Genomic DNA, 14,902 nt, shown 5'->3' with positions numbered 1-14,902 from the left:
AATATTTGTGCAGTTCTTCTTGTTCTCCCTTGAAATGTTTCCTTCTATATCTTTTATATATCTATTCTGCACCTGCTTCAAAGTCTACCTCAGTTCTCACCTACCCTTTAGTTTTCCTAACTTTCCAACTCTCTGGCCCATTTCTTATCTGATTTCCTGCATTTGTAATCTTCATCTAACAATTTAGCATTAAATAGTTTATTACTTTTGCTTGTGTTGATTGTCCTCTGGTAAATAGAAACATAATGATAATGTTTCTCCTTTAGTTGCTTCAGCTTATTTGACTTTTCCTGACCCCATTTGGTGTTTTTTTAGGAAAGATTCTAAAGTGGTTTTCCGTTTCCTAGTCCATCTGATATTTATGTAGTACATACTATGTGCCAGGCTGCATGCTAAGTTCTTTACAATTATTATCTCATTTCATCCTCACAGTTACAGAGAGAGAGAGAGAGAGAGAGAGAGAGAGAGAGAGAGAGAGAGAGAGAGAGAGAGAGAGAGAGAGAAATGCTTTTATTATCCCATTTTACAGATGAAGAAAGAGAAGTCAATGACTTGTCTGTAATTACATAGCACACACAGCTGATGTCTAAGGCAAAATTTGAACTCAGGCCTGCCTCTATCCCCACAGTGATTGATTACACCAACTAGCTGCTCCAGGAAGTATGAAAAACAAAGAGAAGAGAGACAATCCCAAAGAGTGGGATGCTAAGCACTGCATTGGTACCACCAAACATTAAAATAACCAGAGAAAGGATTCAAGTATATTGTGTGAATTTAGAAGATTTGTGGAAAGACCCTGACAAAAATCACCTATAAAAAAGAATTTAAGGGTTATAATGTGCACTTATGAGAAAGAATATATATAAAGGTCACATCCTAGACGCATCAAAATAAATAGCCCCTATAACATCTATATAGGTACAGTGAAAGGTAGGGAATACATATTTATATGCAGTTTACTTTGTGCCAGACACTGTGCTAAGCATTTTTTATCAGAAAGGACTCAAGTGTATTGTGTGAATTTAGAAGATTTGTGAAAAGACCCTGACAAGAATCACCTGCAGTAAAGGATTTAAGGGTTATAACCTGTACTTGTGGGAAAGAGTACATATAAAGTTCACATCCAAATGCATCAAAATAAATAGCCTTTGTAACATCTATGTACAGTGAGAGGTAGGGAAAACACATTTATATATACTTTACTATGTACCAGTCACTGTGCTAAGCATTTTTTACCATTATTATTTCATTTAGTTCTCACAGCAATCCTTTGAGGTAGATGCTATTATCATCCTCATTTTACAATCTAGGGAACTGGGGCAGATGGAGGTTATGTGACTTCCTAAGAGTCAGGGAAAGTGTCTAACCCTTCATCTGAATTCCGATCTTCCTGACTCCAAGTCTAGATTTCTATCCACTGCACCACCGGTTGCCTCTAAGGAGAGACACTTGCTGAGCACTTGGTAGAGATACAATAAAAAAACTGTTGATTGATGGTCTGACTTTTAAAATAAGTTCCAGAGTTTTTTATAAATCCTCTCTATATGGGGACCATTGATAAGAGGCAGTGTAACATAATGGAAATATCTGAAGCTTTTGATTTACAGCAACTGAGTTTAAAACCTGCCTTACATGTATGGATATTGCAACTGGACCTGTATTCCAAAGAGATCATAAAAAAGGGAAAAGGACCCACATGTACAAAAATATTTGTAGAAGTTCTTTTTGTAGTGGCAAGGAACTGGAAATTGAGTGGATGCCCATCAGTTGGAGAATGGCTGAATGAGTTATGGTATATGAGTGCTATGGAATATTATTGTTCTCTAAGAAATGATCAACAGGCTGATCTGAAAAAAGCCTGGAAAGATTTACATGAACTGATGCTGAATGAAGTGAGAAGAATCAAGAGAACATTATATACAGTAATAGCAAAATTATATGATAATCATTTGTGATGCACTTGGCTCTGCTCAAGGATAAGTGATTCAAGGCAATTCCAATAGGCTTAGGATGGAAAATGCCATTGACATCTAGAGAGAGAACTATGTACATTGAATATGGATCAAAGCATAGTGTTTTCACTTTTTATTTGTTTCTTTTTCATGTTTTTTTCTCTTTTGCTCTGATTTTTCTTGCACAACATGACAAATAAGGAAATATGTTTAAAATAATTACATATATTTAACGTATATCAGATTACTTGCTGTTTTGGGGAAGGGGAAAGTACAAGAGGGAGGGAGAAAAAATTGAAACACAAAGTCTTACAAAAATGAATGCTGAAAACTATCTTTACCTGTATTTGGAAAATAAAAATACTATTGAAAAGGAAAAAAATATATATCTACATGGACTTGGGTAACTGACAATCTCTTAAAACCTGTTTCTGGATCTATAAAACCAGAGGATTGAAAACTGTATAACATATGTGTCATATCATATCCTATCATATCATATGATTTGATGAGAATGAAGTCATAGATCATAGACCAATTCTCTTAGAGAGCTTTAAGGTGATGATTCTCATCATGAGCTCATGAAAGTCATCTAGATTGTCCAAGGCTGGTACAAATTGCAAGACACATATAAGTGTATTCTCCACTGCAGATGTAAATGTATGTTTTTAGATTTTATTTTATTTTTAGTTCAAATTCTCTCTCCTTCCTTCTCTCCCATCTATTGAGAAGGCAGGAAAAATAAAACTCATTATAAATAAATGAACATTTTTAGAAGTAAAAGATAGCGTTTTTTAAAAGAATGATCAGAACAATTCTCTTAAAAATTATTATTTTGGGAAAGCAGGTAGGAGCAAGGGGCACTAGGTAACCTTTGTCTCACTGAAGTGGTATTTGAATGAAGTCTTTGAAAATGACTACTTCAGGGAATCTCTTTGTTCATTCTTCCTATATTATTTCTAATAAATATGCCTAAAACTCAAATACTTTCTCATCCCAAGAATCGAGGGAGTAGGTCCCTCAAGCTCATAAATTGTCCTCTTTCTAGTCTACCTTTTACTTCAATTTCTTGCTCTCAAAATTCCTTGCTAAAAAGCCATGTTTGGGGTCAGTGTGTGTTGGGGGAGGGATGATGATGGTGATTTGGAGTTGTGTGACAGTCTAGTAACTGCAATCGTAAAGAACAATAATCTCCAAATTTTTTAGATTATTTATTCTTGTCACAAAAAAGTAAGAACTTCAAATAGATGCATATTTATTCAAAATTTATACACCTAAACAAATATGTGAATAGATTATATACTTTACAAATAGAAACGTAAAAGGATATGAAGATGAAATAAATATTTTATAATAATGTGACAAAATTTATTGTTGCCTAAGCACAAAATAATTTTGTTTTCACTAAAAGAATATTGACATATTCTCATTACTTTTTTAAATCTTGATTTAATACTTTGAGATAGAGCAATTCAAAAGTCTGGCTCTAAGTTCAGTGTCAGTATTTTATGTTAGCAATATTTGTGGAACACCTTGGTTGTATTATAAATATTAAAAAAATAATATTCTGACTATCTTAGTCTGAATCCTTGATCTCACTTTAATTGAAAATATAAACCATCTTCCTTTTATAGAGGGCATAATCATTTTGGTGAGAGACCTTAATTCTCTCTGAGATCTTAGTCTCAAGGAAGATTTTTCTTATTTATGATGATCAAACTTAAGAGTGGCTATACCTTTTTTGTTTTTGTGTTTTTTTCATACATTTTTATTCATGGTTTCTATTTCTACAATTTCTAAATTTTCTTTATCCCTATCTCTCTACCCCATCTCTAAGTTGAGCCATCTTTTGTCTCAATTCTCATCTAGCATTTAGTCATTGAATGCTCTTGGCCTAAACACTTTGAGACCTGGGAATGATCTTAATTTAGGAGGGCCAAGGTGACCCACTGCATCCTGGGCCATCTCCAGTCTGCTTGACTTTTCTCTTGCCAGCTGGACTTCGATGACTCTGGAGGAGAGGGTAAGACTGACAATTCTGTGCGGCTCTGCCTTATTCAAATCCAATTCATGTACCACTCAAGATAGCATCTTTGTTAGGTCATTGGTTCTCTTTGAAAACAGAGGATGAACAACAACTTCTTCACCATCCCAAAGAACCCATCCAATTGCAATAAACACTTTTTAAATAATAGAAAACAAAGGGAAAAATGCAATGTTCCACTACTGTGAACCCCCAACATCTGCAAGGGATGAGTAGATTTATTTCCTCATATCTCTTCTTTTGTTCCTTATAATGTTGCAGCATTCATTTTCAACTTTTTTTTATCATAGCTTTTTATTTACAAGATATATGCATGGGTAATTTTACAGCATTGACAATTGCAAAACCTTTTGTTCCAACTTTTCCCCTCCTTCCCCCTACTCCTTCCCCCAGATGGCAGGTTGACCAATACATGTTAAATATGTTAAAATATAAGTTAAATACAATATATGTATACATGTTCATACAGTTATCTTGCTGTACAAAAAGAATCAAAACAGTATACAATTGGCCTGTGAAGGAAATCAAAAATGCAGGCGGACATAAATAGAGGGATTGGAATTCTATGTAGTAGTTCATCGTCATCTCCCAGAGTTCTTTCTCTGGGTGTAGCTGGTTCAGTTCATTACTGCTCTATTAGAACTGATTTGGTTCATCTCATTGCTGAAGATGGCCACATCCATCAGAATTGATCATAATGTATTGTTGTTGAAGTATATAATGATCTCCTGGTCCTGCTCATTTCCTTCAGCATCAGTTCATGTAAGTCTCTCCAGGCCTTTCTGAAATCATCCTGCTGGTCATTTCTTATAGAACAATAATATTCCATAATATTCATAAACCACAATTTATTCAGCCATTCTCCAGTTGATGGGCATCCCCTCAGTTTCCATTTCAGCTCTTTTGTTGTCATTGTTCTTTCTCATCACTTTTTTTTTTAAAATCCAGTCTCTGCTCCTAATGCCCCTCTCTTTTTGAATAATTAAGAAAGAAAAAGAATAAGAAAACCTTTTAATAAATATTTAGAATTCAGGAAAAAATTTGTCTTAGTATATCTAAGAATGTATGTATCACTCTACATTTTAATTCTATCACCTCTTTGGCAGATGTGCTATGGTGCTTTACATTTTCATGCCTCTGGACTTATTTTATCATGGCATTAATCAGAGTTCTGCAGTCTTTTGAATTTGGTTTTCTTGATGTTTTTGTTATCATAAATTTTTCTTCTGATTCTCTTCAGTCACTCTGCATCAGTTCAAATATGTCTTTCCAGTTTCCTATGCAATTGCCCATTTTGTCTTTTCTTGTGATACAGAATATTGTATTACATTCATAACCGTAATTTGTTTAGTCACTCTTCAATTGATAGGTACTGCTTATAGTTTTTAGGTTTCATCCATTATGAAAAAATGCCATAAACATTTGTGTACATATAGGCCTTTTTCTTAGCCCTATTAAGATTATAGATATTGGTATAACTGGGTATACATACTTTATTAACTTTTGTATGATAGTTCCAAACAGCATTCTAGAATGGCAAGATCACTTTATAATTCCAACAGTGTTTATTTGTCCTATAGGTGTGGTTGTTCATTTTCCCTTTTCTTTTATATTATAGTTATTATATAGAAAATATATATGGATGTTACTGTTTTTTGTTTCTGTTAACTTTTTTGTATAGGTTCATCTATATTTTCATATATTCATATCCTTTGACCACTCACATATTGAGGAATGACTTTTGGTTTTTAAATTCTTTTCAATTTCTACATATCTTGGATCTTTTTTGTTTAATACAACCACAGCCTAATATACACTGAGGATAAAATTCATTGTTAACAAGAATGGGTGTATATCCATATTTCAAATAATTTTATTGAAATTTTGGATCTTTTTTACTGACTTCTTTTCAAGTCTGTTTAGATCATCATTGTTCTTACATTATAACTGGCTCATACTAGAAGTGTCAGTTCTGCATTTTCTTTTTGTTCAGTTGTCTTTACATTATTAATGCTATCTTTAATATAGAATCTTTTAAAGTCATTTATCTGTTTGTGAGTGTCAGTGTAGTTCAACCAGAGAATATATTCTTTAAATTTACATAACCTTACAATACATTACATTATATAAAAATCAAAAGACAAGTGAGAGTTCTGATGCCAGCTCCATGACATTACAGAACTTTTATTCTTTTCTCCATAGCAGGAACACTGTCCTTGGCATATGCTTGTCTGATAGATGGACCAAGGGAGGACATCAGTAGCAATCTATATATTAATGTTAAAGTTAATTTCTCCTTCTCCTCCTCTTTCCCTTCTCCTCCTCCTTCTCCTTCTCCTATCTCTTCTTCCTCCTCCTCCTCCTCCTTCTCTTCATCCTTATCCTCTTCCTGTTCCTCTTCTTCTTTCTCCTCCTCCTCCTCCTTCTCCTTCTCCTTTTCCTTATCTTCATCCTCCTTCTTTACCTCATCCTTCTCTTCCTCTCCTCTTCCTCCTCCTTTACTTTTACTTCTTCCTCCTCTTCTTTCTCTTTCTCCTCCTCCTTCTCATTCTCCTTCTTCTGTCTCTCTCCTCCTCCTCCTTCTCCTTTTCCTCCTCCTCTTCCTTCTCTTTCTATTCTCCCTCCTCTTTCTAGTTTTCCTGTCTCTTCCTCCTTCTGCTTCTCTTTCTCCTCCTCCTTTTCTTCCTCCTCCTTCTTGTCCTCTTCCTCCTTCTTCTTTTCCTCCTCCACTTCTTTCTTCATTTGCTCTTTCTTCTTGTTTTAAGTTTCTTCTCCAGTGCCAGGTAAGGCAGTGTGATTTGTGAGTGGAAGAAAGTTCCATTGTTTAAAAAGACATATTTTTGTCTTTCTGTCATATTACCTAAAATTCCACAGCTGAAAATCTTATCCTTCAGTTAATGGCTTTTCTCCAAGCCATTTCTCCAAGTATCCCTATTAAAATATAAGCACACATGAGCAGATTAACACATTAAAAACTTAACTAAAATATGAATTAGTAAAGAAGAAAGCAAGACTTTTTCTCAGATACCACTGAACTCCTTTCCCTAGGGAAAAATCTTACTTGATTAACCAAAGACCTGGTTCTGAAATCCATTGAGATTATCAGAAGGAAACATGATCTGTGGGGGAAATGATACTAGATTTTCAAAGTATTAAAGAAACAATAAAGTAAAATATAACCAAGTCTCCTTAGAAGAACAAAGAGAAAGTTATCAGAAAAAAAAAACAGCAATATTGGAGGAAGAAAATACTTTTGTCTGTCATCTTACTTAGGGAGACAATCAGAGACAGAGATAAACAGAAGTGGGGGGGAGACAGAGGGGAAAGACAGAGATAGAAAGGGAAAGAGAGGGAGAGGGAGAGGGAGGGAGGGAGAGAGAGAGAGAGAGAGAGAGAGAGAGAGAGAGAGAGAGAGAGAGAGAGAGAGAGAGAGAGAGAGAGAGAGAGAAAGAGAGAGAGAGAGAGAGAAAGGAACAAGGGAAACAAGGGAGGGAGGGAGACTAATCAACTAATTAATCTTTCATTTCAATCAAACAGGAGACTAGAATGAGGGGATGCCAGTATCTGAGGTAAAAGTATCCATCTTTTTCCTTCTTCTCTTAGGTGAAATCAAAATATTCGACAGGTGTTAGTCATCCCAACTTCTTGTATAGGTGAACAAACTAATAAGGACCTTGGAATGTATATACCTATACCAGAGATTGGATATTCACCTCTTTGGATCTGTTTGGAATCAATATGTTCAAAGCAAATGTTTTTTCTCTTAAATTTGATCCTCTTCTACATGTGATACAGTCAAAAAAGCCTACCTCTAGGCTCAGAGGACCTGGGTTAATATACTACTTATGAACAGTTCATCTCTCCAGACCTCAATTTTATCATCTGTCAAATGAGGGGGTTATCCAAGAAGACTTCTGCATTTCCTATTAGCTTTCCATTATGGAAGCATACAAAACCCCTTAATTTAGAAACATTGAGATCGCATTTAAAATTATCTTATATGGAAACAATTGGACTGATCTAAAAGAGAAAATTTATAAATCTTTCTTTATATCTATCAATTCAGAAACAATATCCTGCCTTCCCTTTCTCTGATGAGCCTAAAAATTAATTCTTTCCTTGAAGAAAATTGGGGAGTGACCAGGCAGCATAAAAGGCCCTTGTTTATTTGTCAGAAGAATAGTAGTCTTTTTCCCCAAGCCCTGAAGCATTTAGGGTGATAATCCAACAAAGAGAGGGGAAATTTTTCCTTGATGAGTTCAATTAGCTAAGATAGTATAGGCCAACTGGAAAGGAGAATCTTTAAGGAGAGTAATCAAAGAGGGATTGTTTCACTTTAGGAAAATAATTATCAGACTTCCATACAAGAAGGCTGTCTAAATAGAAGACAATTGCCTAGATCTTATATATGTACTCTCGCAAAAACTTGGGCAATGGGAATCTACAACTTGTATAGAGAGCCCCTGATGGTGATGTTCCACATATTGAGGTTCAAAACCTTCTTTGAGATGGGATATGTAAGAGAAGTTCCATGAAGAGGCTGTATAATACACACTGATATTCTGTTAATGTTTCCAGTTTGATAACCATATATGGCTTATGGAAAGCTCTTTGACTGCAGGGACATTGAAAAAGCCAAATATTCTTCTTTCATTTTACTTTGCCTCAATACCTCTTGCTGCTCTGTTTCTGTGAAGTCTTTGCCCATAATATCTGATTAGAGAACTTACTCTGAGGAAAATGGCTTTGGGGAATTTTTCCCTCTGAAATCATATAGTCCTTAGAAATTGGTCTCAATCTTTGGTCCTAGCATTTGTTCTTCTAGATGTGAAGGTAAGAGAACCTTCAGAACACTGTGAATTTCAAAAGATCTGGATAGTACCTTGGAATTCAATATTCCAGAATCCTAAAAGTGATTGTTTGGTATCCTAGTATTTTCCTGGATGAGTTTTGCTGCAAGAATTAATGCACTGAGGAGTAAGGAGTAACTTTCTGAATAAAGGTAAAGAGTAGTTGAATTGAGAATTCTAAAGTCATGCCTATCTGGACATTGATTTAGGGGATCAATACTAAAAAAGAAACTAAGCTTATTTTTGAGCCTACTTTCCCTAGAAATAGAGGAAGTGTACTGAAGAGTATGTTACCAAGATATTGGGGGAAATACTTGTATATTCTTTCTATAACTTTTGTTTTTTTTTTTTTTTTTTTATTTTCTTTTTTAATTTAATAGCCTTTTATTTACAGGATATATACATGGGTAACTTTACAGCATTAACAATTGCCAAACCTCTTGTTCCAATTTTTCACCTCTTACCCCCCCACCCCCTCCCCTAAATGGCAGGATGACTTTCTATAACTTTTGGAGTAAATATGGCTTTGGAAAAAGCAATTAGTGTTAATTAAGTGATTGAATGAAACTGGGATTCTAGTTGCTGGTACCTATCAGGACATAATATAATCATGTGGGGCTCTGAGCTAAAGACATGAAGTAGAAATTCTCTAAATCCAGGTTAACTCTCCTAAGGGTAGAAATGTTGCTGCCTGAATCTGGGAAAGTGTGTGAGAGCATATATTACTACACCTTAAATTCATATCAAGAAGTAGAAAAAAGAGGGAGAACAAATATAGCAAGTGACTTCTACCTAGAACTGCTAAGGAGGAAGTCACAAATCCACAAGTAATGAGCAAGATTTAGCAGGAAAACCTACACCAGCACAGGCAAACAAACCAGTAGCCTACCCAGTTGACCATAGATGGGTCAGAAAAACAAAACAACAACAACAACAACAACAACCCTGAATGCTTTGTTTCCAGAGGCAGTAAGAATGGAAGATACCCTCAAGAAAGAGTCAAAATTATGCTTGTACTGGTAAATATTTAACAACCAGCTTTCTGAAAATATGACGTGCTTTTAAATTTAATCTGAATTCTTAGCATTTTCTTTTTTTTACTTTCTTAAATCTATAAAATCTATAAAAAAAATAGTAAATCAAACCCTCATTTGTAGTGTTTACCAATTTCTGAAGTGGAAATGTTCACAACTGAAAATTTAACAATTCACTAGCAAGCTAATATAAACTGACTCTGGTACTACATACCCAGAATAATCAGAGAACTCCAGTATTAAAAGCTAGGAAGGATAATAAACCATTTAAAAGAGAAAGGGGATAAACTTTACTCAAGTAACAGACTCTGTGTCAACTAAAACATACAGAACAGAAATTAATGAGTTTTCATGAGACAGCAGGAAGTGGTAAGACAAAATCAAAAGATTGAAAAAAAGTAGAAGGAAATATAAGATATTTGATATTTTTTTTAAAGACTGATCTAGAAAATAGGTCAAGGAAAGGAAATTTAAGAATCATTGCACTCTGAGAAAACAATAACTTTTGTTAAAAGCTGGAGTACTCCATTTTAAGAAATCATAAATGAAAACTGCCAAGCTCTGTTAGAACCAGAGGACAAAGTGAAGATAAAAAGAATCCACTGATCAGTCATTGAAGGAAAAGTCTTAGGAATATCATAGTCAAATTCAGAGCTCCCATATCAAAGGAAAAAATATAGCAAGCATCCAGAAAGAAATAGTTCTAGGACCAAGGAATCAAAATCAGCATCACACAAAAACCTGGAAGCTTCTACCTTAAATGAGAAGAGATCTTGGAATGTGATATTTCAAAAGGTAAAAAACACAGGTTAATGTCCAAGAATACCATACACTATGAACTTAGATCTTGGGGGTAGAAAGGAATGAACATTAATTGGAATAAATTTTCAAGCATTTCTGGTGATAACCAAAGCTGAGTAGGAACTGTGTTAAAAACAAGAGAAAATCAGAAACAAACTTATTTGAACAATTAGAAGGCACAACATGATGAATTTGTAAGGGGGAGAGGAGGGGAAACTTCAAAAGCTTAATGTCTTTAAAGGACATTGAGGGAGTTAAATAATTAAAAATCCAGAGGTCCTGGATCTATTTTGAGAAAGTTCTGTTGGACAGGATAAAAACAATAGAGGTATAAAAGAAATACACTAGTGTGAAAGGAGAATGAAGGGTGTGAAACTTATTTGCTCACTTAATTGAGGTGCATTAAACAGCAAGAGTATACAAACAGGGAAAGAATAAGATAAAGAGCATCAGATGAAGCTTTGGACCATGAAGGGTTGAACACACATTTTGGTGTAGAAATATTGCAAATTCAACAAGGAAAGGCTAATGGGGAAGGCTAATTTCAAATCTTCCTGATTTAGAAAGGATGTGTATTAAAAAAAGAAAAAAAGAAGTAGAGGCAAAGGGAGTACCTAAAATTATCTCTAAGGAAGTTGGAGAATGACAATTAATTGTGATATTTTAATTTAGTTAATGTTGTTGCAATGTAATAAATGAAAGAAATAAGAAGATCCTGGGCAGTACAGATACAGAGTGAAAAGATCAGGAGAACAGTTTATATAAGGTCACCAATATTGCAAAGAAAAGCAATTTAGAAAAACTTTAAAAATCAGATCAATTCAGTAATGAACAGAACCAACTACACCCAGCAAAAAAACACTGGGAAATGAGTGTGGACCACAGCATGGTTTTAGAACGAGACATATTTTTCTGGACATGGGCACATATGGAGTTGTTTTGCTTAGCTATGTTTATTTATTACAAGAGGTTTTCATTGTTGTTGTTTTTCCAGTGGGCTGGGATGAAGAGGAAAAGGAAGAGTGATAAACACTGCTCTCTAGTATTTTGAAACACTATTTCAAATATATGAAAAAAAACAGAAAAAATATCAGAAGGAAGAACAAAGATCAATATTGAAAGTAACAAATGGAACATATACTTGCAAAAAAAACTACCCAGAAAGCAATGTGAAATGGAGATTTTCAGTTTCTCATAGAATCTTCTGAGCTTTTTTTTTTCCCCTCTGTGTTTATGGAAAGGATCTTTTTTTTGGTATTTAATGAAATTGAATAAAAGAAAATGATTCTCCAAGAGTCAGCTGAAAGATAAGTGGATATTGTTCTTTTGATGAAGCAAACTGTTAACTGAACTTTTACCCTAAGCTCTGTAACTGTTTTATCATATTGTGAAATTTTGTCTATTGTCCAGGAAGGCTATAATTGTAACTCAGAAATGGCTTGGAAGGGAAAATGTTTTCAGAACCATGGTATGGCTCTATACGTTCTCTTTAAGCAAAAATATTTAGATTAAAATAATATAAAATTAATAAAATTGCTTCTGGCAGGTTTGTTCTTTCAATGCAGAATATAGTATATGGTTTTTCTTTTCTCTTTCAATGATCCAAATTTCCCCATTCATGATGAGTACAATAACAGTTCCCTGATTTATTATCTAAGGGTTTTTATTTTATATACATACATATATATGTGTGTGTGTGTGTGTGTGTTTGTGTGTATTGCACAGAACTTAAAAACACCAATATAAAATAAAAAAGCTATTTTCTTATACATAGTACCAAACTGCAGATCCCACTTATGTACAGTTTATCTTTCTAAATATATTTAGCTGGTTGAAGCTAGAAGAATAATTATGGCAGTTTCATTGTTGAGTCTTCAAGCTCTAGAGTTTGGCTCCATCTCCCACAATTTTAAGGGTACCATTGAGTAAATAGTGGTGATTCTCTAGTATAATTAGCTCAAGTCCTTTCTCCTAAGATTAATATCTAAGAATCAATTTAGTTAGCCAGCCTTAAGTAGCTTTTAGAAAAAAGTAATTACTAAGGTGATACAGTGTGAATAAAACATGCCCCAAAAATCTATGACATGCTATCTCACAACTACATACAGGTTCAAGCTTATAAAACACAGGTGGCAAAGATAATTTACAGTTCTTTGTTGATAGAAGTTTTTTTCTTTCATTTGAAGTATGTTGAAGTTTCCCCTTAAGAATGCTAAATCTGCTTCCATTCGTCCTTCCTCTTGGTGATGATTGAGGTTGGAAAAATTAACCATCAGTTAATCTGAGGATAAGGTTAGGAAACCAATGAGAAGAGAGAAAGTCCAATAAAGGTTGTTGTTTGTCTTTCATTTTTGAGGAGGACCATGACTTCAGAAAGGGGGTGTCATAGCACGCAAATTAATTGGATTTAAATGTGTTAGAGCTATGCAAAATTGCCAGTCTCATTTTTTCCTCCCAAGTGACCTGGTCTAGTGGCAAGATTGGGTCTAGATCAGGAGGGCTGACCATGGCCCTGGATGCAATGGAAGATTATGGCCTTCTTAAACTAAGGTCTTTAATAGGTCTGTTTGAGACAACACCCAATCAATGATTAAGGCTAAGTAATAAATTAGGCAGAAAATGGCCTCATTTATCTAACACACACACACAGATATAGGTATAGATATATCTGGAAGGGGAAGACCCTTGGGGTTTCTGTCAAAAAGAAATAATTTCTATTTATGTTCACTTTGCACCAATCGGGGCCCAAACAATGATCATTTGGGTTTGAGGCCTGGTCCTTAAGAAAAAAATCTAGCCCATAAATCCTAAGATATCTTGGGAGGTTTCAGCACTCAAAATTTACATTCAGAGCACCCACGGGTGAGGGCATGAGACCCTATGTGAACAAAGGGAAAGGAAGGTAAAGTAAAAGAAAAAGAAGGGAAAAGAAAAAAGAGCTAAGGTGCCCACCTGGCCAGTTTCAGTTGGATCCCCAGTGGGACAGCTCCTACTATGACTCACAGAGATTGCTCTTTGTCCTCCCTTCTCAAATAGGACCAAGACATCAGGAGGTGCTGCCATGACATACATGTGAATTGGATTTCACTGAGAGAGGGCTGGGTAAGGTCACCTGCCTTACCTGCCCCACCAGAGCCTTCTGGGACCAGTGGTCAGACATAGAGCAGGAGAACTGAAGATGATGCTGGATTTGGTGGGAGATCTTGGCCTTTGTAAGCTAAGGTCTTTAAAAAGTCTTAGTTTGCCCAGTTGTCCAATCAATGAAGAAGACATTAAGGCTGAAGAATTAAAATGAATAATTAAGAAGATATCAAGGCTTAAGCTTAGGCCTCTGCTTCCTCAGGTGGTTTTTCTTCATGGATGTGATGGAAAGCCCCACTTGTTACAATTTATGAAATGCAATCCTTTCCCAGATTGCTTGATAATTTATAAATAATCTCAAGGTGTTGCTTAGTTTCCTTAAATTAATCAGATAGATTCTTGTGCATTATCTTTCCATTTTAAAGATGTATCATTTAATCTAAGACCTATACGTGATTGATTGGGATACATTTTTATCTCAAGATCCCGGATGGAATGATTTCTGCTATACATACATACATACATACATCACATTTATAAAGCATCTACATACATGTGTGCACACACATATGTATATAGGCAGTATTGTGGATAGAGTGCCAGATCTGGACTCAGGAAGAACTGAGTTCAAATCTGGCCTTAGACATTTATTCCTTTCTTTTCCTTCTTATAGATCAGCCAGTTATTACTTATTACAATTATTACTTCTCTTGGACAAGTCATTATATATATATATATATATATACCTAAACATATATAAATTCAGGATTTAGTGTTCTAAACTGAACTGCTTGTCTATGTTTATTTCTGTCATATTCTCTTCTCTAAATTAAAAAAATTATTCAATGACTTTCTTTTTTTCCCTTTTCTTTATTCATTTTTGTGGGGTTACCCTATTCAATTCCCCCTCATTCTTTCCACACACTTTCACTGAGGAGAGGGAAGAAAAAACAAACTCATAAAAATACGCATAATCAAGCAAAATAAATTGCTATATTATATCTGAAAATGTACATCTTGAATCTATCACCTCAGTGTCAGGAGGTGGGTGCCATGCTTTATCAACAATTCACCAGAGTGATCCAAGTTCTCAAGACTTTCAAAGATATGCTTCTTAATGACACTTATTATTTGTCTTCA

This window comes from Sarcophilus harrisii, chromosome 1 (genome assembly GCF_902635505.1).
Source record: "Sarcophilus harrisii chromosome 1, mSarHar1.11, whole genome shotgun sequence".
Classification (NCBI taxonomy): Eukaryota; Metazoa; Chordata; class Mammalia; order Dasyuromorphia; family Dasyuridae; genus Sarcophilus; species Sarcophilus harrisii.
This window is presented reverse-complemented; position numbering follows the sequence as displayed.